The sequence below is a fragment of the Hoplias malabaricus genome, chromosome 3 (genome assembly GCF_029633855.1).
Source record: "Hoplias malabaricus isolate fHopMal1 chromosome 3, fHopMal1.hap1, whole genome shotgun sequence".
NCBI classification, from domain to species: domain Eukaryota; kingdom Metazoa; phylum Chordata; class Actinopteri; order Characiformes; family Erythrinidae; genus Hoplias; species Hoplias malabaricus.
This window is the reverse complement of record NC_089802.1, coordinates 29,042,307-29,062,538: the sequence shown is the minus strand read 5'-3', so window position 1 is coordinate 29,062,538 and position 20,232 is coordinate 29,042,307. Positions and strand designations below refer to the sequence as shown.

General features: G+C 40.1%; 1 protein-coding gene across 2 annotated transcripts in view; it reads left to right on the top strand.

The window, feature by feature from the left end:
• The window catches only part of grid1b (glutamate receptor, ionotropic, delta 1b), a 322,140-nt gene that overhangs the window by 138,246 nt on the left and 163,662 nt on the right, over positions 1-20,232 (top strand). The window lies entirely within an intron of this gene.

Sequence of the window (20,232 nt, the reverse complement as noted above, 5' to 3'; positions counted from 1 at the left end):
GCAGCCACCATTTTCTTCAAGAGCTGGTGTCTGGGGTGGAATCAGACCAAGAGATCTATTGATCCTGGAGCTCCACTGAAGCTCAGTATTGGTAATTGGCTCCCAAGCTGTCAATGCTGGTCCAAGTGGCTGTGAGCTGGTTAGGTTTACATGTAGTTGCCAAGAAAGGGGCCTTGAAGTGTTGAATAATTGTGAAATGGGCTGTGTCCTATGACCAGATGGAGGGTTAAATCATCAGCATGTATCATCCATGATATACAGAAGAAACAACATTGGGTCAAGATCAAACAAACTTCTGATACTAAGGGAATTCAGTGGTAATTTGCCCCTTCTTGCTGCAGTAAGAGCTTCTACTCATTGGGTAGATTTTTATTGCAACTTACAGAGGAATGCTGTGAACACTGGATTATAGTCTGATAGCTAAACGATAGTGAGGTCAAACCTATTGGATGGTGCTTTGTCCCTAGAGTCCCACTGCTGTTCCATTGCTTCACAGCCTCTGGCCAACACTTGGCACTGACCCTGATGAACTTTGAATCATGTGCAGTTGTTCTGGAGTAAATTTAAGAGACCTTAAACAGCATTGCTGCATCATTTACATCATTATGCTAATTTTGAACAATGTCATTTGTTTAAATTCATCATATGCCATTAAAAACAGGTACTGTCATAGGTTAAAATTGTTCACTGCAGGTTAAGTGGGATATATTTTAATAATTTTCTATTTGCAAATCTATATAAATAAATAACAAGGACAATATCACTGATGCAAAGCACAATAAATTTGCATGACAATGTATGTGAGTGAGTGGATTATGGACCAGTACCATTTAGCAAATGCAAAAACTCCAGAATATCAGAGGAACACAGATGAGAGTGAGTCCTCAATGCCACCTCACTCCAAGGTTAAAAGCAGATATAGTTAAAGGTGGGATGGGATTTCATCAGACTGCCATGAGTGCCATGTCCCGCCCTCCAGGGCTGCTGCAGCACAGAGAGTGAACTGGGAACAGCATGGTGTACCCAGCACCTCAGGCGTCATAGTGGCAAAAAATAATTCATGTGGAAATTCACCCTTTCATATGCTAGCACCCAGGCCCTCTTATGCCTGCCAGCCATGAAATAAAGATGAGTGGGGTTGGGATAATGAAGCCCTCTGTTCCATCCTCCATTGCCTGATGGATGTCAGACTGTATGGAGGACTGATATGGCTTAACCAGAGAGAGAGAGAGAGAGAGAGAGAGAGAGAGAGAGAGAGAGAGAGGAAGATCAGAGAGACAAGAGAACACATGGTGAAGAGTAAAGGCCTTGTTCTTGTTTTTGTTTAAGGTGTAAATTCAGTGTGTGTGTGTGTGTGTGTGTGTGTGTATGTGTGTGTGAATATATGTGATCCTAATGAAAATAGGTAGCAATTCAAGGTAAGGCAAAACCTATTCATTTTGTTATAGTTACATTATAATCAGAGAACAGTTGGGGAGAACAGTTTGAACAGTGCCTTGTTCAAAGGCACCTCTGATGTGGATGTTAAAGGAAAAAACACTGCTTTTCCTTCACTTCCTCCTTGCCCCACCCACAAATTTGAACAGGTGACCTTCCAGACCCAAATCTACTCCTCCAACCATCAGCCCATGGCTGCACAGGGTCTTGTAGCCTGTATCACCCAAAATGATCCCCAATGCTCTTCAGTCATTCTAGAGATAGCGGTATGAATGGATGGTGCCATTTTGTTCCACCCACAGCTGGCTCCCATTTTCATTATACAATTAAATATCCATGGTAAACACAACTGCTGCATTCTTAGATCAAACTCGGTTTTCAGAGTAAAGCTACGGCTGGACATCACTCTGGATTATTTCTGCTGAATCAGTCCAAGCACAAAACTCTGTATTGCTATGATGATTGCATTAGATGGAAAGTGAATGTGTAGCATATTACATACCCTCCTCTGCCTCTTTGCCAGTGAACTCAGAACTGAAATGATATTTCCCAAGCCGGCAGATCTCACTGTCAGTTCTCCGCTGCTGACGCCAGGCCCTTGGCTTTCCAAGCTCCATTGATTGGCCATGGCTTTCGCTCCGCTAGTCACCAAATTAGCCTTTCATCTCTTTGTATTACAGTGTATGAGGACTGGCAGCTTGTTCAGGAGCGTCTTGAGCTTGTTTTCTATGGGTGAAGATGCCAAGCACTGTAGTCTCAGCTCTGAGTTCATACATTGGCTTCTGGAGAATACGGACTTTGCTGGGTACGGCTTCACTATGATTAGCATATTAACATTTTAAGGTAAATGTTAAGGTTAAGATTAATTAACATTTTTGAATATATATTTGCTTTTTAATTTGCTTTTACATTTTGTCCTATCTTCACTCTGATATTAAATTGTGATTTTAATTGATTAAATGGTTACACTGTTTACACTTTTATATTTATTTTTTTCTAAATGTTAAATTATTTTAATTATTATTTTAATTGTAGGTACACTGTTTACTACTTTAGGTTTTATCATTATTTTAAATATTCTGTAAATCACTATATTGAGCTGCGTATTTGTATGAAATGTGCTTTAGAAATAAACATTATTATTATTTGTTTTTTATTTTATTTTAATTTTTTGTTTTGGAGTGGGGGGTTGTCCCCACAGATAAGGCCTGTTAGAGAATCATGTACAAAGGTCTAATAATGCTTTATCCCTACAAGTTTTGTAGGCATTTGTATGCATTGCACTGTTTATTTGTTGACAGTATTGATGTATTGGGAAAGGATGCCATGTTAATGTGTCCTCCCTGCAGAGGATTATTTTAGAAAATCAGCAGAGGTGTCCACATATTCAGGGCTTTCCATTTAATCATGGCACAAAACAGCTCTGCATGGCTTATTACCAAGGAATGAAGTTTTCCATTATTTCCCGAATCCAAACATACATCTACATCCGCCCAGCCCACCGACTCCCCCCACCCTTCACAAGAGGAAGCATGGGGCTTGACTGACACTGCAGCAGAAAGCTGGATCATGTCGAGTCTCGAAGCCTGAGTGGTAATTTGTTTAATGGAGCTGATGGCTCCCAGTCAGCGAGCAGAGGCTCAATCCGACTGAGACTTCCTCGATTAGGAGATGCTTAGATACAGCTTATTACCTGCACCACCATCGCACATGAATCTCACATATTAAACTTCCCTTTCCAGTCCCGCGCTGAATAAAATCAATTTAGCAATTAGGGAAAAAGGAACTGTGTTCACTGTGAGTGGGAAAAATAGACCTGAAATCATATTGTATGTGTTGGTTTAATCTCTTTAATGGTAAGTTCAGTCTTTCTCTTCACCGGAGTGTCTATAAAACAGTTGTAAAGTGGATACATTATCCCGTTTTTTTATAGGAACATTTTTCTGGGTCTCAATGACACATCTGTTACCTGCTTTGGTTAAAACACCACAAGTATCAAACCCCACTACAATGTTTCCCCACTGTCTAAACAGCCCTGTTTAACTGATAATGAGCTGCTTTCTGTTCACCCTGACACAGAGTTTTTTTTTTCTCTCGTTTTTGCTCAGTTCTCATTATTGTTTTCTCAGTTTTTATTCAGTGCTCTTGTTTCTCCATGCTTCTGTCTTTTTTGTTACACTTAACTTTTGTCTTTGCGCTCTCACCTCAATGTGTGTCCAGAGTTTTGATTGGACAAACTCAGATGAGGGGGCGGGACGATTCTAAAGTATGTGCAGTTGATGTAGGAAGAAGTACAAAATCAGAATATTGTATCCCATGTTTCCATTTGTTTTGTTTCACAGTGTTTGCGATGGTTGGCTCCATACATTAATGTATACATGCACTGAGGATCTTAATGTTTACAATATGTTTACATTTAACAAATTTGAATAAGTTTTAGTCATCATGACCAATACTGGGCCAGAAATGGAGACCTAATGATTGAGATATGAAATGTACAGACATGCCAATAACACTGTAAGAGTTTGTTATACCCACTGTAGCATATAAACTATGAACTAAATTGATAATGTTTTATTCCAACATGTTCTAGAATAACTTATGGAGTGTTTAAGTCTCTATAATGTTAACGATGTGTTCAATATTCTCAAGTGCACTCTTTGTCATGAATAATTCAAAGATAAAATAAGTGCTAAATAACTCAATTTGCACCATACACTATACATATTCATGGTGTTGTTGTTGCCTTGACATCATGAGCTCCATACTTTAATGGCTAAAATTATACTTCAAAATATAGAGCACATGTTTTATTATTAATGGCTTATGAAACGTATTAAATTAATGAACTATTTGAGCAATAAAAAAATAACCTTGTCCCTGTCAAGAACCTATAGGAATGAAATGCTTTGTTTCACAATACTTGAACTTGGAGTAAACAGTCTTCACCAAGAGTTTATTACATGGCATGTTGATGAACGAATACACATTTTAATGAATAAACCTTAATGTAGAGTGGTTAACTCATATGAGTAGAGTCAAAGAAAAAAACTATTCGGCTGGCTTGCTTCATGCCCCACACTTTTTGGTGGGAAGAGCTAGTGTGCCATGCCAAATGTCAACCACATAGAATCTCTGTGTTAAGGTACATTTGTGATGAATTATATATTGTATATTTGGGCAAACTCCTTTCAATCATGCCTCAGCCTAGTGTGGCTGGGCCTCTAGACTCTCCCACCAAAGCATTAGGCATTAGGCATGCCAATGATTAACATGTTCAACTGTGGATGCATGGTTTTATTAACAGGAGTTTAAGACCTTATTAAGGCTTAACACAGGTCCCTTAAAAGTAATACCACATAGTTTACAAAGTACAAAATGCTTCTGATCATCTTCATCACTAAGTATGGCATGGAGTTCATACTTTCAAACACATCCCTGGGAGCAGTAAAAAAAAAAAAAGACTTTTATTGCATGTAAACTTTAAAAATGTATTTTCATAGATCTCATATTAAGTGACTCTTTTTTAGTCAACCTGCCATTAAAACACTTTGTTCTGACACTCGCCCCTCTGTTCAGCTTGTCTAATTGGAAAACAACAATCCATTCTCAATATATCACCAAACATTTAATTGCTTTCTGTTGTCACTTGTAAAAAGACTGCTGTCTGCCCATCCTTGAAGATGTTGCTTGTTTTAGGGCTTACAACACAAACAAACTCCATTTTGGCTTTCTTATTGTTGAGAATAGTCAAGAACAACTAGAATAGTCAAGAAAGTGGCTCCAATTTAATACGAATATCCTATCCATCCATCCATTATCTGTAACCGCTTATCCAATTTAGGGTCGCGGGGGGTCCAGAGCCTACCTGGAATCATCGGGCGCAAGGCGGGTATACACCCTGGAGGGGACGCCAGTCCTTCACAGGGCAACACAGACACACACACATTCACTCACACCTACGGACACTTTCGAGTCGCCAATCCACCTGCAACGTGTGTTTTTGGACTGTGGGAGGAAACCGGAGCACCCGGAGGAAACCCATGCGGACACGGGGAGAACACACCAACTCCTCACAGACAGTCACCCGGAGTGGGAATCGAACCCACAACCTCCAGGTCCCTGGAGCTGTGTGACTGCGACACTACCTGCTGCGCCACCGTGCCGCCCCGAATATCCTATGTTTTTTTTTTTTATTTTTGTACATTATTAAAAAATAAAATAACTACAAAGATGATACTGAGAGGATAAAACCTACCACATGCTTGTTCTGAAACACACAAAGCTAGTTTTAGGGCCACATTGGCTAGCATAGGATTGAGTGATGCCAGAGACGTCGGGCCAACCTGCCCACTGGTTTAGGATAGTGATGCTCTCCTACTAACTAGCCTTGTTTTTTAGGGTCAGGTCATTTGGCCTTAGATATTTGTCCCTTGCCAAAGTGATGCAGATCTCCCTGCCTCAACAACAAGGAGCAACACTTTGTTTGCTGTCTGATAGACATTTGATGACTTAGGTCTTAGCGCTTTTTGTCTTTTGGTTCATCCGAGAATAAGCCAATCCATAATGTCTCAATCCTCTTCTGGCTGCCTGCTAATGTAGGTACCTCAGAGGGAGGAGTCACATGGATATTCAAGGGCATTTTCCTTTTCCTCCACAGCCATTAGCGCTTCAGAGGCACCGTTGTGTGCAAACGTTAATAGGACACGGGTGCTCGATGAATGCTAAACGTGTAATGGGTTGGACCAACTACTCTACCACTCGGGAGAGGGAGGGGGTTGTTTATTTTCCCCCATTTGGCTTTCAGGATGATTGATCTGGACAGTGTTATTGGAGATGATACAGCTCTCGCAGGATAATGCTGGTCTACCTTTGTAAGATGTTGGGTAGAACCACGACTGGGCCTTGGAAGAACAAAAGCCCTTGGATTTGAATGCAGGCCATGATTATGTGAACACCGTGGGACAAACGAGGCTGATCGCAGCTATTGAGGAGTGAATAGGATAATGCTAACACTGATAATGAGAAGTGAGTTAGAGTAGCAGGCGTAGGAATAAATGTTACAGCTAATGATGGCCCATGGATGGTAGAAAATAATGCTTTGACTGAGGGGGCTTTTTTGTGTTGTATACACAATAATTTAATTCTCGCCCTTGGAACCTTAGCAATTATCATCCAATATACACAAACTTACAGTTGTGTTACACTTTTTTTTTTGTAGAATTACAGAACAATCACTGCAACTATTAGAAGAAGTTTGCCGTGGTCTCTAACCCTATTTCTTGTTTGTTTTTCAAATCAAGCCCAAGGTACCCACAAAAATATGTTTTTGGAAGATGGGAGAACAGCAGAGCACTTGGAAGAAACCCACACAGGCACAAGGAGAACACATCATACTTCACACAGACAGGGATTCAAGTCAAAGATTGAACCCAGGACTTTGTGCTATGCTTCCTTTCAGCTCAGATGTTGGAATGACTAATTTCCAAATAGGAAATTTCCTTTGTCAGAAAGTCAGGAGAGCCTCACCATCCCCAAACTCCAAGATGGCTGCCCACACATCAACAGAGTGTAAAAGCAGTAGTATCATACAGTTTATTAGCTCCTCTAACTACAAATCAGAAATTTAGAAATAGGAATGCTTTCCCATTCATATCTAATACAGGCCTCTAACTGTTCAATCGTCTTGGGCCTTCTTTGTCACACCTTCCTCTTTATGATGTGCCAAATGTTCTCTATAGGTGAAAGATCTGGACTGCAGGCTGGCCATTTCAGTACCTGGATCCTTCTCCTACGTAGCCATGCTATTGTGATTGATGCAGAATGTGGTCTGGCATTATCTTGTTGAAAAATGCAGGGTCTTTCCTGAAAGAGATGACGTCTAGATGGGAGCATATGTTGTTCTAGAACCTGAACATAGTTCTCTGCATTTATGGTGCCTTTCCAGACATGCAAGCTGCCCATGCCACAAGCACTCATGCAACCCCATACCATCAGTGATGCAGGCTTCTGAAAAGAGCATTGATAACAACTTGGGTTATCCTTGTCCTCTCTGGTCCAGATGACATGGCGTCCCAGTGTTCCATAAAGAACTTCAAATCGTGACACAGAACAGTCTTCCTTTTTGCCACACTCCATTTTAAAAGATTGGATTGGGTTCACTGACAATGCTTTCTGGAAGTATTCCTGAGCCCATTCTATTATTTCCTTGACAGTGCCATTCCTGTCACAAGCATCCAGTAGAGTTTTACGGCCTTTACCCTTACGCACAGCAATTATTCCAGATTCTCTGAATCTTTTGATGATGTTATGCACGGTTGATGATGATAACTTAAAAGTCTTTGCTATTTTACGCTGGGTAACACCATTCTGGTATTGCTGCACTATCTTTCTGTGCAACAATGGTGGAATTGGTGATCCTCTTACCATCTTGGCTTCAGAGAGACACTGACACTCTAAGAAGCTCTTTTTATACCCAATCATGTTGTCAATTGATCTAATTGGTGTTAATTGGTCTTCCAGCTATTCGTTATATGCTCAATTTCCTTTTTCCAGCCAATTATTGCTACTTGTCCCAATTTTTTTGGGATTTGTTGACACTGTGAAATTTTGAATCAACATATTTTTCCTTTAAAATGTTACATTTACTCAGATTAAACTTTTGATCTGTCATCTATATTCTTTTACGAATAAAATATTGACATTGGCCATCTCCACATCATTGCATTCAGTTTTTATTATTTATTTGTTTAGTGTCCCAACTTTTTTGTAATCCAGTTTGTATTTGTGTGTCATTGAATCTGTCAGACATTACTCTCCAACTGTTGTATGTGGACATGTTTCCATGGTGTTTAAATTCGTAAGATATCGCATAATGTGCTGTTATCAACTGGTATCACTATGAATGCTAATGAGAACAAGCTAACAATGAAAAACGTAGAGCATAGGGTTGTCTGAATGTTAAACTGGAACGTGCTCAGTTCAGGTGTGATATCATTTACAGCTCTAACATCTGACCTACAAGGTAAATGGAAAGCAGCATTGGTTTCCTGGGTGTTTACATAGAAAACACATCATGGTTACACTCAATGCGGGGTATCTACAATCAAAAAAGCATAGCCCGTTTTTGATGTAACAGTAGGTAAAGCTTATGGTAAAGTTGAATTACCATGAAATTGTGTGTGGCTGCAGTTGCAGGCTGTTGGATTCAGGGTTTCTTTATGCTAATCTTACTAGTTTGATGGTAGATCTCAGGACAGCTGGACACCTCAGTGATTCCCAGTATTAATCTTTCATATCTGTTTAATTCATGCTGGATATTGTAGAAGCGTTCAGGCTGCCGTAAAGTACAGACAGGTGCCATTGAAGTGTTCCATGAAAGTTGAACACAGTCTCCCTGTTGTCCTCCCTTGTATGATTCATTGCCTAAGGCCCTTCATCCAGACAAATGTCAACCCTCAAATAACATTCCGTTAATTAGGTGCCGGTGCTTCGTAGCAGCCCAACACCTCTCCCTCGGGGAATGATGCGAAGGCAAAAGGACAAACAGGATCCGTTTTAGAGTTTCCAAACAAGACAGTGATTTTGTTTTCACTCTGCTGCATGATAAGTCTGATGAGGTCAGCACTTGACTGATGAACTTTAGCAGTGGTACCAGTAACGTTCTTACCATGGTTTATTATTGACAAATTGACTGTAGATTGGTTAAAACCACTGGAAACTATCCTCCTCATGTGACACCGCTCTGTGACTTTGTTTGCATTTCTTCCATTTAATTATGGGGAAATTTGAAACAACCAGATAGCATCCCGTTCAAGACACTGGAATTTGTCATGGGTGAAAGTGTCTATACAAAGGGCATACATTTTAAGGGTCCCTTGTCTCCCCCACTATTGGGTATGCCATTGCTCCACTTCCTAGCCTCGTATTAGAAAGAAATGTGGAGAATTGTGTGATCTAAGAGCTGTAAACCAACCATTGTTTTATTATTTTAGAACGTGTTGACCTTGCTGTACTTTAAATACATTGTGTTCTTTTTTATTCAGTGTGGTAGTGGTAAATTCTGTCACATTCTTCTACTGGTTATAGCTGGCTTCTTTTGTTTGGTCCAAGCATTGAAATTGACCTAGACAAACGTCTCATTTTTGCAAATTCCATAGCCAAGCGAGGATAATTTGAAGCAATCCAAGCGGACCTTAATGGCAAAGGTTTGCCTGTCCTCTGGCGCAAAAAGGACTCATAGCGAAGTGTCTAGACCATTGCATCATACTTGATTACGTCGCCAAAACACTGATAATGTCCCACTCCAGTGTGAATGTAGTGAAATGGTTCATTTCCCCCCATACATCATTTTCCAATCAGGCCTTCCATTCAGATAATGGGGCCAGCAGCGGCTGATTGAAATATATCTGCTTTGACTGTAGATCGCGGGGAATATGAAGCAATCACAGTCGCTTCCACCGTGCTGGCTGTGGTGAACGGGTTTCGCAGAGGTGTGCTTTTTTTCATTCAATGAAAGCACTTATTCAATGAAGTGTTTCAGATCACAGCCTGGTAAACAAATAAAAACCTTCCCACATCCAAAGTGTCTGTAGCTGTTAGTTATCCTCTTACTCCAAAGCTTTGGACTACTAGCTTTTGTCTGCTAATACATAAATGTTGATTGTGTTAATAAGATTTTGGCTCTAAGGTTTTAGAGTTTCATTAGCCTTTCCATTGGTAACAGAATTGTTCTTTAGCACTGTAGACAAATTCTCAAATTTTCCTTAATGTATTTGTGAAATGCTTGCTGGGAATTGTAGTGAGACTGGAGCTGAATCTTGAGAATCTTGTAAGGATTCGTAGCTAAATACTAAATATTACAAATCAAGGCAAATAACAAGAATTAACAACACTCTTAAAAATAAAGGTGCTACAACGGCTTCTTTGACTGATGCCAACATGTTTGTTTTAAAGGTTAAAAAAACTGACATGATGTAAAGGTCCTTTACCAATATAAGGATAATTAAACATTGTTTTTTTTTTGGAACCAATAGTGGTTTTTCTATGACACCACACTTGATCCAATGATCCAGCCCTGCATAATGCTATGAAATGGAATGAATTCTAACTGGACCTCAGCAATGTGTTTCCACTCTTAGCGACATTAGCATTCCTGTTTGATGTATTCCATCCATGAGGGATTTCTCTGGAATTGCGTGATAACCTTGTAAGCAGCATTTTTAAAACATGCCCCTTTCTGCAACATAGTACCTAGGCTGATGGTAACAGTGCTTTGAAGTCTGCTAGCATGTTTGCTCCCAGCATTTAAGCTTAGCGAAGCTACGACTCAGAAATCACACACCGTCTGCACCCTTTTCCGCTGTCAAACCAAAGCCCCATCTGTCACTCTTAATTGCAGAGACTTGGTAAACACAAGATTTCAGAGACAGCAGATACACAGCAGCATTATGATGAGGAGTCGCTGGACTGTGATTTGATTTTGGAACAATTTGCTCCAAAACATTTGGATCTTCTTCTTAAAACATTCAAATAAATGCTTCCGATAAGTCTCGCTGTTAAACACAGGGTTTGTGAGTTAAAGGCCTGAGGTGACAGCTCCTCACTGACGAGAATTTGTTTACATGGTACAGGGATGAAAATGAAGGAAATTGGTTTGGCCCTCACAGCTAAACTAAAATCTACATTTCAGAATGTTGCAAAAATACATAAGGTTTGTTTCACCTACACTACTTTCTATTGGGTGAAACAATGTCCTGGAATAACTGCTGGTGTACTGCTGTGATATTTAATTTATACAGTCATTAACTGGGGTGGGAGCACACACTGGACAGAGCACTAGTCCGTCACAGAGCATCACACTGATGACAAAATGAAAATATGTGAAGGGAACCCATGTAAAAACAAGGAGAACACAACAAAGGCATTGCAGATAGTGATCTTAAGGATTGAACCCCACGCCACCATATTATCCTTATTCATTTATAAAATCTATTAAAGAGCATTCCAAATTCTTTATATTTTTCATGTTTAAAACAGCATTTTGATCAATTGACATTTTGTGCTATGTTGTTTACTCTAAATTGAACCTAACAATCACAGAGATGAGAACAGCTCTTGGCTGATGTCCCTGGAATTTCTTAGCAATATAAAAGCAAGGACTTCCAGGAAATTAAAATGTTATTACTGAACTGCTTTGTCGACTAAATGACGATGGCTTCATTTTACCTTAATTTGCCGTTTGTTGACAGCTCCGAGTGGCAGGTGATCAGTGAAAGCGTCTTCTGAGAGTCTGGTCATAATTGTGTTGTTCTTTAATGAGTGCTAATGCTGCAAGTCTGTCATGTTTATGTTTCTGCAAACCATGCATTGGAAATTTTCCCTGGTTTCTTACATCCAAGGCTGTAGCCTGAACACCAGGCATAACATTTCTGCTCCATTTTCCCATTACATCTGAGTTGCCATTATGCGGTAAATGTTTCCCAGTGTCTGTCAAGGTCAGAATCATTCTCATATCTCCCGCAGTCTGCCGCGGCTGCCGGGAATAAATTGACAGGTATTTCCAAGACCATTAAACCTTTATTTTGTCAATGTTCTTAGAGATCACAACAGAGAAATGTGTCATTGGCTGTGTCTGGCTTTGTCTGAGCAACAAGTCAGAACCATAAAACTTATATCTAGCTAAAAATATCACTGGCCTCTTTACTGGAAACCCCTCCATCTTGTTGCAGTTTTCTTCCTGTTTTGAAAATGATCTGCTCTCCAAATAATATCTGGTCAGTGGGTGGTCCTGTGGTCGGAAAATGACCAATGATGAATGAAGAAAAGGGAAGGATGTTGAGCTAATATAGATGGGTCACAGTTTGTTGTTGAATGTTTCTATAGTGCACCACCACATGCCAAAAGGATGAGGTGCTTTTAATAAAGTGGCCAGTAAGTGACACTATAAGGGGGTGTTTCTAATAAAGTGCCCACTGTGTCGCATTATAAGCAGATGTTTCTAATAAATTGGATAGTGAGTGGAAGTATAAGGGATGTTTCTAATAAAGTGACCAATAAATGGAAGTTTAAGGGACGTTTCTGATAAATTGGCCAGCGTGTGGCATTATAAGCAGGTGTTTCTAATAAAGTGGCCAGTGGGTGAAAGTCTAATGGGAGTCTTTCCAGTAAAATGGCTAGTGAGAGGAAGTATGTTTCTAATAAAATGGCCAGTGGGTGGAAGTCTGATGGGGTGATACAGATGCTTTTGTCTGGTTTTCTAGTGAGCGAACGCACTAGTGCTGCTTTTTGTGTGAGTGTGTTTGTGAGAGAGAATACAGAAAGCAATATAGTAGATCCTTGTTACCACTAAAAAATACATTTGTCTAATAGTAATGTATCTATTTGCCAATGGAGGGGAATGTAGCATCTGCAGTTAACTAGTTAATTACTGCCTGAAGAGGCTGTTATTGTGGCAGGAGTTGTAGATAACAAGGACATCTCGCCTGGTCCTTGGCTAGAGACAAAGGCGAGTATGTTTTAGACTTAGCCACCATTCTTCCCCAATAGCACAGACACATTTATCATGTTCAGCGATGATGGGGACTCTCATTAGCTGGTGCGTTGCTCGCTCTTATTAAGTCGGAGGAACATGGTGTCTGTGACAGGTGTAGAAACACATACCAAGATGTTGGGGGGTGGGGGGAGTACAGTGCCCTGTGTGTGTGAGAGAGAGCGAGGAGAACAGGATCAAACAAATTGATGACACCGTTAGCCATTTATCAGGCAAAGGGAGAAGATCTCTCGTGTTGTTTACTCGGAAGGATGATGACAAATGCGGCTCTATTTTAGCTCCCCATTTCATTCCTCAAGGCCTTTTACTTGTTTCGCTTCCTTGTCTCCTAAAGGAACCCTCGGAGCTTATGTATTTTTAGGAGGTGTTACTTGTAGCATTGTGAATGGAAAGGCGACGTTAGTGCCCTCACACATTTCATCAATGAGCTGATACAGGTGTGACCAGTTGGATGTGCTATATCCTACTGGATCCTATTTGGATCCTATCTCGGGCAGTTGATTCTGGAAAATTATAAAGGAAGTGTGAGCTTTGTGTTCTTCATATACATGTCCTTTCATTGTGCAGTTTGGTCCCCTGTGTTGGTGAGAAGTCACGGCTCCACTGAGTACACTGTCTATGAAGAAGCATGTTTGGGCACCTCTGGCCAGCACTTGATGTCAAGTACATAAATATCAAGGACATATTGCATAGTCTTGTTGTTTTTCAATAGACTTTAGAGGTCCTATGTGACATCTTCCCTGCAGGTGATCATTATAAATGAAAAACAGTAAATAAATGAATGCTCTTCATCAGGAAAAAGCAAAAGTAAGTAATAAAAGACAACAAAACAAGAAAAAATCTATAAGCAAGGAAAGGCTATTTACTAGCACTCAAGGCTACAATGACTGTTCAGTGTTCAGTGTTGGCTAGAAGGCTATAAAGTCCCCCATTTTTATGATTTATACATATGGACCTGGAGTTTACTAAGTAAACCCACAATATGCAACAAACCACATTTAAGCCATCCATGGGAGGGAACACACTCAGAGAGTGAAGCAGCCATCCTAGAACCCAGGGAGCAGTTGGAATATAGATGCCTTGCTATGGATATTGAGGGAGGAGATGTTCCTTCACTGTCCCTGCTACAAAATTGGAAGCCCCCCTCTTTAGAGTCATGAATCTCAATGCATCTATTTGTTCAGGAACCTTAAATCAACCAAATAGCTAAACAAGTCACAAATGACACATGCCAAGTTGGTCTCACTTCAGTTTATTTTTCAGGGATCTGAATTTGCTAGATGTTTTTACTTAGGAGACTATGGACCACTTGACATGGTGCCAATGTTAATGTAAAACCTTGACTATTTTGAGCTATTCTTTGCAAAGAACTCATTCAGATTGTTGACTAGTCTGTCAAGAATTGAATAATGACCACAAGTAGTTCCAACCTTACCTCCCTGAAGTAGTGCCAAACTTGCAGTGACCTTTGATGCCTCTGAACGTCCATCTGCTTGCATCCTATTAACTTAGCAATGGGCAGTTTGCCACAAATTACCTGCTCAAAATTCCCTGCACATCCTGGTCAGAAATCATCATCAACACGTAGAATCAACATCTTAGGCCAGAGCATGTGATCGCAGCTGGAACTGCTATGTGTTTCTTAATCTGTAGCCATATGTGTGTGACAGGGCCTTGGTATCTTGCTGGTTACACATGTGCCACCTCATCATCTCCATCTTCGAAGCACCCTTGGCCACATAGCACCACCCACACTGAGCAGACACACACATAAGGTGTATGAGAAGCCAAGGGACAAGGGTGATGTTTATTAAGTGAAATGAGGTGTCACCTATGGTTGTGTTTTTGCGGGGCTTGTGGTCTTGATCACGTTACCTCACCTCATCATTTGGCTTCATCAGTCAAACTCTGGCCCTAGTTGTCGACAGGGCCACGAGGAATAGAGGCAGAACCGTCTGCCGCTGTGGAGCCCCAAGCCAGTTGGATGTTGGATATACTCAATGATTAAGACATAGATTTGTAATCTGATTCAAATGTAGAGTACAATTTGTCATGATAATTTTTTATTAATAGTTCACTGTCAATGCTGTTCAATGCTGAGCGTCCACAGAGTTCAATAGCAAAGCAGCAAAGTGCAGCGAAACGAGACGAGTCATTGGATAAATGCTGGGCTTGGTCCCGCCCATCGGATGCTCAGCATCTATGGGGGTCTATGGGGCAGTGGGCTGGCCTCGGCTGGCCCGGACGCTCAGCTTGTGCCTGAAGATTGGATGATCTGTCTGAGGCTGAATCCCTTTTTGATTGACAGCAGATGAGCGAATCAGCGATCCTTTGGTGTAAAGATCCGTGGGAGCATTACATTTTCATTCTGTTCTGAGTTGAACCGGAGACTTTCTTAAACCTCTTAGCGGCATTTTCTTTGTTAAAAAACGGCTAGTGACAAATAGAGCGTCTATGGCTGGTGGGGTTTTGTCTGCTTGTTTTGCTCTGTCTGACTTCTATCGCAGTTTCTGTCCAGCGGGTGCTGCTGAACCCCTCCACCGTCACAAAGCACTCACAGGGGGACACACTTCACATGGGCCAAGGCCATTTAAGCAGCCTAGCTCTGCTGGCCATTGAGAGGACACTAGTCAAGTCCCTGGAAAAGACACCTTGTTGGTACGACAGGGTCACAGATCATTTTCTTGAAAAGGAACGGAGGGTAGAATTTATGTATAAATAAACCGACACATTTTATGATGTAGGCTGAAATTGAGCTTCCCCTCTTTGAAAGACCAGCAATCGCCACTGGTTCCTACATTTCTTCAAATAATGTAACTGCATCATTTTCAGGGTCACAGTGGATTCAGAACCAATCTGGACTCTTGGGACACAGGGCAAGACACACCCACCCAGTCACTCACACACTCACTCACACTCACATGTCCAAGCCCAATAGTGATGTTTAAAGTGATGTTTAAGTGATGTTTACTCACAAAGAAGAAAACCTAAAAAGCCTCCTAAAAGTTACGATTCACACATCCATCCCTTGCCCCAGTTTGGACATAGCACATGCAAGGACTCCCACTATTGCTTGATGCCCCCAGGCTGGAAGATGAGGGCTGGGACCACAGATGGCTGGTGCCTTGCCATGAATTACATAAACAATCTGATGTTTTCTTTTATTCTTTGTACAATTTAAAGGCTCCCGGGTGGTGCAACTGTCCGAGAGCTCTATCAGTGAAAAAAAGACTCTTCAGTTTGGATCCTAGCAATGCCATAGCCATCTGTGGTCAGGAGAACAACAGCAGGGGTAACAAAGTCCTCCTCACCTCAATCTGGTGGTATTGTGTAAAAAGGCAAATTCCACATTGGTTGTGTGTGTGTGGGTGGGGAGGGGGCTATTATAAATGAGCAAATTTGTTAGGATGTTGATGATTTGGAGACCTCTCTGGTGGAAACTGTGCAAGGACCCACAAAGAGTGAGAACTGGATCTGATGGTCATTGTTTTCAGATGAGTGTGAGATCAAGCATAACATTATGACTACATCCTTGTTTCTACACTCACTGCCCATACTCTCAGCTCCACTGAATATACAGGAGCATTTTGTAGTTTTATCATTACAGACTGCAATCCATCTCTTGCTGTGCATATATTGTTTTCTCCCTTTCACCCTGTTTTTCAATGATCAGGACCCTCACATCACCACCATAGAGTCACTGCAGTGCTGAGAATGATCCACCACCCAAATTATACCTGCTATGTGGGGTTCCTGAGCTTTGAAGGACAAGGAGAAAGGGGGTAAGTAAAGTATTCTGAGCAATAAATGGACTACAGCCTGTAATTATAATACTGCAAAATGCTACTGTATGGTCGGTATGACTAGAGAGGATGAACAGTGAGTGTAGAAACAAGAATATTGTTACCTAAAAACACATACAAATGGAGCATATTCCTGTTTTGTTTCCTATTGATTATTTATAAAACACATTGTAAATGAACTGCAGCTCCACTGCACTATAGCGCTTTATTTGAGGCTCTGAGCTCTTTCTTGATTTTCTTAAGTTTGACACGCTCATAGACCATGTCAATGAGGAACTAACTCCTCTTTGTTTCAAGTTGCAAACAAAATTTTGTGATTTGTGAACCAGTTTCAGTCAATGGAATCGCACAGAAAGGTTCCAATTTAGATTTGCAGATGGGAACATTTCAGGTTCCATTTTGGTGGAAAAGTGCTAAAAGACACTGATCTTCGGTTCTTGTTAAGAATCCCAATAACACATTCCCCTGTGAAGTCTTCACTCAGATGTTAAGACATTGCACATTGCTATTCAAGTCTTCTTGGTGTCTCAATAAATAGTCAGAGTGTGGAGAGGCTCTCAGACTTAGAATATGATAATAATGGTTGGAACACTTGACTGCTCCAACAAGTGTTTGACAGTAACAGCATGGAATTTTTTTTCAATATTTTTCCCCAAGCGTCCTGTACATACAGCACATCTTAAGAACCTGATAGTCCCCATTGTTCCTTCACCACCAGGAGAGTCTGGAACTCCCCTACAAAGCTAGTAGGTAACACATTTTTTTTTGCATAGCACTATGTGCTCCAGTACTTTGGGAATGTTCAAATCTTCATTGCTTTTCTCCAAAGACAAAATGGGACTATATGCAACACAGACTAGTCAAGCTATGCTGACCACACAGTGCAGCACCTGGCTTTGGTAGCCTAGGAATCCCTGGAGATTTCCACCCGTTGCCTCTCAGTGTTGCTTATGGGTGATGATTCCTCAGTGAAACTCTCTTATGGGTCTCCTAGGCTTTTCTACTCCCGCAAACCCACAAAGTAAGTGGCTGTGGCATGCTGTCAGATTACCATTTATACCTCAAGTAATTGACAAGTTATGAACTACTCAGTGAAAGCGTCGCCCTTTATTCATGTTGAAATTCGTTAACTTGTGCTGACAGCTGCAGTAGGGTTGGGGTTGAAGCTTGAATGTTGTTTCCTGGGAAATAAACAAGAGAAAGACAGCTGGTATTGATTACACCCGATCTTTACGCTTTAGCTTCGCTTACACAAGAAGGCCCGTGTCTTCACCTCACTTGGGGGACTTGTTTCAAAGTTTTTTCTTTTTTTGTTTAAAGAAAGAGGTTGTAATGAAAATACCAATGCCAGAATCATGCTGGCATTGGGAGATAGGTTCCTCTTTGTGTTTCTTCATGGTCAGGTTTGGGAATTAGTATGCATGAGTGCAGGAACTGCTGGTTGAACTGACTCAGCTAAAAAGCAGTAAGCCTCTCATTTTGCATGGTAATCTACTGTATGTGTGTGTGTCTGTGATCAAACTTTGGTTGGATTTCCCACATTGAGTAAAAATTCTGCACCTTGCTAAAAGTTTGACATCAAACGCTGATGATCTTGATATTCAAAGTAGTGTTTTCTCAAGTGATTTGAAGTTAGGGGTTGTAACACTTGCAGAATGAAGTACAAAGCAGATCTTAAAGTTAATTTGGCAGACCTTACTTAAGCCCCTTGTTGAGATGTGGGATGGTGAAGAGGATCACCCTGTGCTCAAGGTCTCAAAGGTTACATTCACAGCAGGGAAAATCTGCCCAAATACCCTCTGTTTCTTCATGTGGCAAAAAAAAAATTGTAATGTGTTTCTGTGGAAACATCAAGAAACACATTGCAGCTGACTTGGTTTTTTGATTTTTGACTTGGATTTGAGCCAGTTTCATGTGATCGTGAAATCCAATCCATATCGGAAATGCTGCAATGTGACATTGTGGACACCTGTTCAAAGCATTTTCATTTTAATTTCATTTGAATTTCTTAACCCAGGTCCCTGTCACTCATTTATGAGAAAATAAAGTTTGTGAAAAAGAAAGTGTATGTAAATTGTTTTGACATGCAAACATTGTAATATTTTGGAGTTATTAAATTAAATCACTGCTAATATGTAGTTTTAACCATATTAATTTACTCTTGATATTAACTGAGGATATATTTTTAAAATGAATAAAAGCAGCTCAGAGAAATATACTTACATTGAATTTGAAAAGTGGCAAAAATATAATATGATTAGTAAACTCATTAAAACTGAAACTTAATATCATTTATGTTATATATTAACTCGATGGACCCTATTTATATAGCTATTTTGCTATTCCGCTTTCAGTTGCATTTAAACAGTAATTATGTGACATAGCCATATTCAATATGTTGTTTTATTTTCTAAAGAACCTTTGCTACTCAAATATGTAATCACTTTTTTTCATGCTGACCGATAAATCAATTTTTCTATAAATTTGTCATGTTTTGACCAAAATTTTACCTAGCGCCTGCTTTTTTTTCATATTTCTCAATGTATAGCCTTGAAATCATATTCCCACATCGGATATCTTGACACAGATTGTTAGTGTGAGGTGTCTGTTAGTTGAAAACATAAGCATTATTGATGCTAATTTATTACATGTCATATTACTGTGACAAAATAAATTTGTACCATCAGACGGACATGTTTTTCTTGATATTCTAAGCTCTGGGATGTATGACTGCTAAAGCTCTGACAGTCACAGCAGGCCCAGACTTTCAGGAATTTAGTTCAGGGCAAATATGGAAAATTTCCCAACAAATAAAAAACATTTTGGTACTTTGGCAGTTTTCTCAGATGCTGATAATATTCACAATTATTATTATTATTATTATAATCTTTTTAAAAAATGATGAAATAATACTTGTTTATTTAGAATACACACAATAAATAATTATTTAAGCTTTTTAGTTTATATTTGTTGATCTAATGCAGTATTATTTGATGTGAAACCTACAAAAACCTTGAAAAACTATAAATCGATAATAGGAATATGTTTTTGCTGATGACTCATATTTTTTCCGCCCAGAGACAGGTGGGTTGACGTTATGTGAGTCAAAACGAAACTGAAAGTAAACACCGTCTTTCTTGTCCCTTTGCAGCGTCTTTATTTCTGGTTATAGCGAATATTATTAGAATCTTTCATGACAAGGACATAAGACAAAAATTTTGAAGGAGCACCTTGATTTTTAGGTGGGTTTTCACACTGGATTACTCCCAGAGGCTTCACAGCACCGCGATGAGAGCACTATTTTTAGAAACGGTAGGATCTGCGCTTTCTAAAGGTATACGGAGCTCACAGACGCATTCAGACATGCGGGATTCGGGTCCAAAGGATAGGGTACAAATTATTGGTTCCAAAACAATATAAGTACAGAATTACTTCAGAACA